Below are 7115 nucleotides of genomic sequence, written 5' to 3'. Positions count from 1 at the left end.
CATTTTCACTAGTTAGCTCTTCATTATTTCTTTTCAAATCAACATTCTCATCTCTAACCTCCTCAACTTGTCTTTTCAATTCATCATTTTCAAACATCAACTCAGCATTTCTTTGTAACATATCATCATGTGGACTTGTAGGGTTTGATGTAGGAAATGGTTTAAAGTCAGGTTGGTTGGTGGTAGGTGTTTGTGGTGTTGGTGATTGATGTGTGTATTGATGTGTGGATGTTTCTGGTTGGTCTAGGGTAAGGGTTTGAGGTGGTGTTTGATGTGGTGAGGTTGGTGGTGGTGAGTGTGGTAGTGTTGGGATTGGTTGTTCAGGTTCTTCTCTTTGCCCCCCCCCCCCCTTGTTTTTGATATTTTCTCAAATTTTCTTAAAGCATGTTCTTTGTCATATTTAAAAAATGTTTCATTTTGCTTGACCAAATAACAACAGGCTTGTGTATGACTGGATAATCACTTTTCTGCCATATCATTCGGAGAGATCTATCTTGAGACATGCAAAACAACTATGCATCTCCACATAAAGATTAGCATATTCATTATGTTTATATCACCTTAGATTTTACATCATCATGAGAAAGTAACCATACATGTTAATGACTATACTAAGGCCTTTTTAGCCTATTAATTCCATATGATCAGCTAAGTAGTCAATGTACTATCATTTCCCATAAATACAGTTTAATATTCAATCACCCCAATACCTCTTTATTGTCAGGTTAATGGCTATCCTGTTTGACCAAAGGTGGTCAACAGGACCAAACATATATGTGAATATATGTCCTATCAAAGTCAGAGTTATTGACATAGTTTTAAGTGAAGAAATAAGAAACAAGTCATAATTGCCCCAAATGCATTCAATTTTCAGGTCAATGGCTATCCTTTGAATCTTTAGAGATTTAAGGACCAAACATACATAGGTGCATGTCCTTCCAACTGAGCAAATGACATAATTTTTCAGCAAAAATAACTACTTGAGATCTTTCCCTATAAAAATCCTTCTTTTAAGCTTCTTAAAAGCTTGAACTGAATAATCTTATCATATCTCTACACCATTAATCAACTTGCTCATGTTTTGACCAAAATATAGTATTTATGCAAAATTCATTATAAATTTCATTGAATCACTTAATTTTGACATAAAACACATTTTGACACAAACAGTTGCTTCACATACACAAATCTTAATCATTCTTTCATCATCAAGAAAAACAGACTGTACTCACATTCAATGTCTATTCTATCTTAACAACTTCAGAAGATCAGATTAAGAATACATTCAAGTAACACATAAACATGTGATTACTTGACATTATATAAGCAATTAATCTCACCTAAACAGATCAAACTACTTATCATAACATCAGATCAGTTAACATGATAGTTAAGAATTACCATCAATTTCAAACAAATTGCACAGATAGTTACTTAACCACCTATCAATTAACTTCAAAACAGTGACATAATCAAAACATATTCAATCAACATTCAGTTGAAACATATTCAATATATGTAATCTCCAAGAAAATAATCAGTTATCACAGAGAGACACACATACAAGCAGTTAAGTTACATAACATTTAACATGCTCAGTAACATACTCAGTAACATATTCAGCAACATATTCAGCAACATATTCAACATGTGTGACCTCTTCTAAAATATTCAAGTAGCACATAGAGGTACACAACCAAGCACACATCCTTAATCAGATTTCATCAGAGTTAATCATCCCCAGGGCTTTCAAAAGAAAGTTGAACCTGGTTCTATCAAGTGGTTTGGTGAATAGGTCAGCCAGATTATCACTTGTATCAACTCTGAAAAATTATATCATTTTGAATCGGGATTGAGAAAAATTATTGTTGAACATTATATGAAAACGACCTTGATCCATGTCTCATTTAACTGGATGTCTTTTATAGAAAGAATAGTTGAATAACTCACCTCATGCTTTTGAGCTTCTCTTCGCCTTCTCTTGTGGTTTGGATTTTTGAGTGACATTTATTATAATTGCCACGAGTCAGCTGTGGTGTTCTTCCTCTACCACCACTTCCATATCTTCTAGTAGGGCTTCAAAAAATGCTAAGTCACCTTCCGAATTGAACTCACCTATTTCATCGTACTCAGGAAAACCTTCTAACTCCAAATCCAAAAACTCATCCTCCTCACACAACTTATTCTCAACCTTTTCCTCACCCTCGATCGCCAGCTCATTAAATTATTTTTGATTCATTAAGCCTAGCTGGAAATCCTCTACAATATCCGAAAGTGGTGCATTTGTATTACAACTATGGATGACATATAAGAAATCGCGTAATATCTCTTCTAGATGTGGTATGTGATCAATCATTGCGTCTAATGAGTCTTTACAATCGAGAACATTCCCCATCTTATCAAACACCATGCAGAATCTGGGCTCGTAGTAACACTCCATAACGATCACTATAAAGATAAACTTAAATAGAATAGGATCACGGGCACTAAATAGTTGTAATAAACAACATATTAAAAAAATTAAACTAATTTAAAGCAATAAAACTAAAACTAAATTAACCTAACTCCTACGAATCAAAAAAGACTTGGAAAAATAAATAAAAAGGGCAATAAAATAAAAACTACTTAGACTCCTACGACTAAACAAAATCAAAGCAAATAGCACATATGTAGCAAGTAAGTCCAATCAAAGTGAATAATGCAATCGCCAAGAATCCCCGACAACGGCGCCAAAAACTTGATATGATAAAAGTAGTCAAATAATTATTACTTAAATTACGCTAATTTAGATACTAAGTAATACTCTAGACTCTTTAAAACTCAACTGAACTACTAACTGTCAAGTGAACCGATCGACTTTAGTAAAGTTAAGTAAGTCTGGATATCGAACCCAATAGACTCTTTAAATTACGTAAACTAACTAATCGGACTCAACAAACTGACACGACTATTTATATTTATAATAGTTAAAAGGGGTTTTTAATTATAAATATAAAAACTAATATCTAATTTAGAAAAGACATGTAAATAAAACAAAATACAATTTAATTTAACTGACTCAGAAGATGATGAAAAACCACCTAGACTATAATCCCCTAAGTTGCAGTTATCAATTATTTGGAAAATATTTGTTATGGAACTTGGATCATAAAATATACACTTAAAAGAAAACCCAAACATGACCCTTGGCCCTTTTTAAGAAGACACATATGGGTTTCTAATGAGTTTTAAGACAAACCAGTTTTATATATTAACTCCCTTACGGTTAATTAAATAATTATGAGCACCCTATCCTATCTTACAACGTTGAAATCAAAGATAGTTTAATAAAATCAATTGACTCGATAGACAATGTTAACCAATTAAAACCTAAACGGACTCCTTACGAAGAACTAAATCTAACAATCTTAATTAACAAAGACCTAACAAATAACCTATCACTTTACAACTCTTTAGGTTAGTAGCACACTTTTATCCATTTGACAAATAATATTACTCCATATGATCTTATTCGAATTCAATCATAAACTAGTCAAAAACACACATCAATCATAAATTAGTCAAAAACACACAGTAGATGACCTAATAAAATCCTATTATATAATACAATCACCAAGGATAATATGAAACAATCTACCTATTCTAATAAAAGAAAATAATTGTGACACATGTCAGTTTGTGGTTAACCCTCACTACATTTTTCCATCAAAAACCAAGATATTAATTGACCCTAATATATGTGATATTTACTTTCCTTTTTACATTATATTTATATTATATCTATACATTTGTATAAAATATATATTAACATATTACTTTACTACATATTCCAAAATAGTTGGTGAAATCCAAAAATTAACAACAAGTAATGTTTGTTAAAAATTGAAAAAAAATATATAATTTCAGATGTTATTATTAACATATTGTACTATGTATATCATTGAAAATTATAAGGAAAAACAAAACTCGAATATGTTTTAATTTAACAAAGCAATTTTTTAATCATTAAATTATAAATCTATGCTTCAAAGTTTATCAATTTATTTAAAATCAATACATTTATATATTATTGTTATTATTTTAAATAGTCATATAAATTTATAAATTATAAATACATGTTTGAAATTTATCAATTTATTTTTTCGGTTAATAGTAAACTGTATATATATATATATATATATATATATTCGGTTATTTAGGAAATATATACCAATTACTTTCATATATAACAAAGTTTATCATATTAAATTTCTTGATTTTTTTATGAATGATTGTTTCGGGTTTTGCGAAACTTAAATTTGATTTATTCAGTCAAAAGTTGGTAAATATATTGTTTGGTACAAGTTAAATACATTTGTGTCAAAAAATTTTGCGGGTCTAAAATGAGAAATCTGAATATTTTTAAAAGTTTGGAATACAAAATGATTTATCGTTAAATTTGTTATGAGTTCAAAGTGTTGACTTGAAAATGTCAAACGCATGAATGTTAGAATTTTAAACATGATTCGGATTTCAAATTTTCAATGACATTTTTGAAAATAATCAAAAGGTTCGGGATTTGAATATTGACTATTTTTCCTCGACTATTATAATTTAAGAAAAGATAGTGAGCACTTCCGACATGTCACCCCCATGCATATCAATGCTTTTAACTATTATCGAATTTCAAACATTTGTGTCAGGATTAACTTTTCCTTCAATTGGAACGTTATATGGGAAGCATGTCATTCAATAGTATGCTCAAATGAAGAAAAATATTCACAAATTTGAAGGTGTTAACATGTTATTTTTTATATTGTCATTATGGAAAAGTCGGGAAGCCCCATGAAACTTGTCAAAATCTTTTTCATTGTGTAGCTCAGAAAAACATGGTTTTTGAAGAACATCCGTCATTATAATTTAATGTTTTCCTTTCCATCTATGAGTTGTAAATTGATAAATATATCAATAAAGGTAATGTTCCTTCGGTGTTTAGGCCGGGTGGTCATAACTACTATTGTATGAGAAGTCTTCTTCTTGAATTTTTTTGATTATACATATATGATACTAACAATGAAAGATTTTAATAAAATGAGCATTCTCATGTACGTTTTGGCACACATATTTTTTTTTATTAAGTTCATTTAAAAAAATCATTTTGTGATATAAATAAAATAATTTAAGTATATATACAAGCAAAGATATAATGCATTTTTTCATATACGTTATGTAATTCTTTGTTTTACTTGTCATTTTATAATTTGGATAATCCAGTGTGTTACACGGGCTCGAAATATAGTGAAACTAATCAATCAAAACCAAGCACACATATGCATCAATTAAATAAAATTAAACCATTTACTATTTCATAAAACCATAATGAAAAGTATAATCCAAACAAAATCAAACATTAACAAAGGTTCATCGATAGCCTAGACAGTCTATAACGTTTAGCCTAGCCTCGGAAAATCAAACAAAACAATCTATAACGTTTAGCCTAGCCTCGGAAAATCAAACAAAACATTAACAAAGGTTCATCGATAGCCTAGACAGTCTATAACGTTTATCCTAGCCTCGGAAAATCAAAAAAAAAAACAATCAATAACAAAAACATGGTAAAAAACAGTAGAAACGAAAGTTTAAAGACGATAAAACCCGTAGCCTTCGTGTCACACCCCGACCAAAGGCGAAGGAACATGCCGGGGTGCAACGTGATTGGACAAATACACAAGACACTATTAAAGTGACAATATTTAATCAACTCATTTTATTTCATAAAATCAACAAACAACACATCTTGTTCATACAAAACAAATTTAATACAAGTAAACATATATATATATATATATATATATATATATATATATATATATATATATATATATATTGTTCATTTTGTTAATATCCTAATAGTATTGGTAACGTATTTCGTCAAGTCCTCAAGTCAACAAAAGTCAAACCTATAACGTTGCATAAAATAAAGTTTGTCAACACAAAGGTTGGTGAGCAATTTCATGGTTTTTGAACAATATGTATATAATAAGAAATGCCACAATCTTGTATACAAAACAATAAATAAAAGCAACAATTTGGATAACAATGAGATCGCTAACAAATTAGCGACACCTGCCATAAAAGAATACCAGATGGTTCAGGATTTTTATATGAGGTCGTTAATAAGAATACATTAACGGCACCGTCTATAAGAGAATACCAAATAGATTCGGATTTCATGTGGTTGTTAATAAGAATACATTAGCGGCACCGTGTTATAAAGAATACCAGATAGTTCACGGATTTATGAATCAACCAACCAAAAACGGTAAACACATAAGCACATAATTATGTAGCTTAGAACACCAAATCGAGCATTTATTTAAGTAAAGTATACAATAAAGTTTGTGGTTTACGACTCATCTATAAAACATTTAGATTGAAATAAGTATGCAATGTCACCCCCAAAATGAAAGATGGAAAATGGGGAATTGAAAGTACTCACATTCAAGTATAAAACTTGGTGGGTAAAACACAGGAAAATGGAAGGACGAGTCTAACGATCAAGGCCTAAATAAAAGTAAAAGCCTTGAATTAGAATAGTTTTTTTAGGAAATCTTTAAAATAAAAAGATAGGAAATGTAAACATATAAAGTTTAAGAGGTTTTAAATGTAACTATGTAAGAATTTATAGAAATAACCCTTTTAAAATGTAAGTTTGCTTGAAACCAGGATAAAGTATCTAACCTTAATATTTACTTAACCTATGTTAAGTAATAAGGTGGGTAAAAATTCAAGAATGTAAGTCCCATTGGAATAAAGATACTAAAACCGGTTTTTAACGAGTGTTCGGGTTGTTGGTTCGGGTCTTGATAATTGGTCAAACCCAAAGTCAACTTTCCAAAATATTAAATGCTATGAGATAACTCATAAAAATATATTAACACTTAACCAAGTATGTAGTTCTATTGTTTAAGAACTAACAACGCATGTTAAGCGAGTGTTCGATTTTGTCGGTCCAAACTTTGTTATAAGATCAAGTTGGATTCAACATTCCAATTTTTTAATAAAATATTTAAAATCAGTTTGTAAACTATTTTTAAAGAAATATACAAGTCTTGATAGCTAAAAACACACTTGTG

Source organism: Bidens hawaiensis, unplaced genomic scaffold (assembly GCF_021521415.1).
Source record: "Bidens hawaiensis isolate Kalapana, Puna unplaced genomic scaffold, B.hawaiensis_p1.1 tig00002265_1, whole genome shotgun sequence".
Classification (NCBI taxonomy): domain Eukaryota; kingdom Viridiplantae; phylum Streptophyta; class Magnoliopsida; order Asterales; family Asteraceae; genus Bidens; species Bidens hawaiensis.
This window is presented reverse-complemented; position numbering follows the sequence as displayed.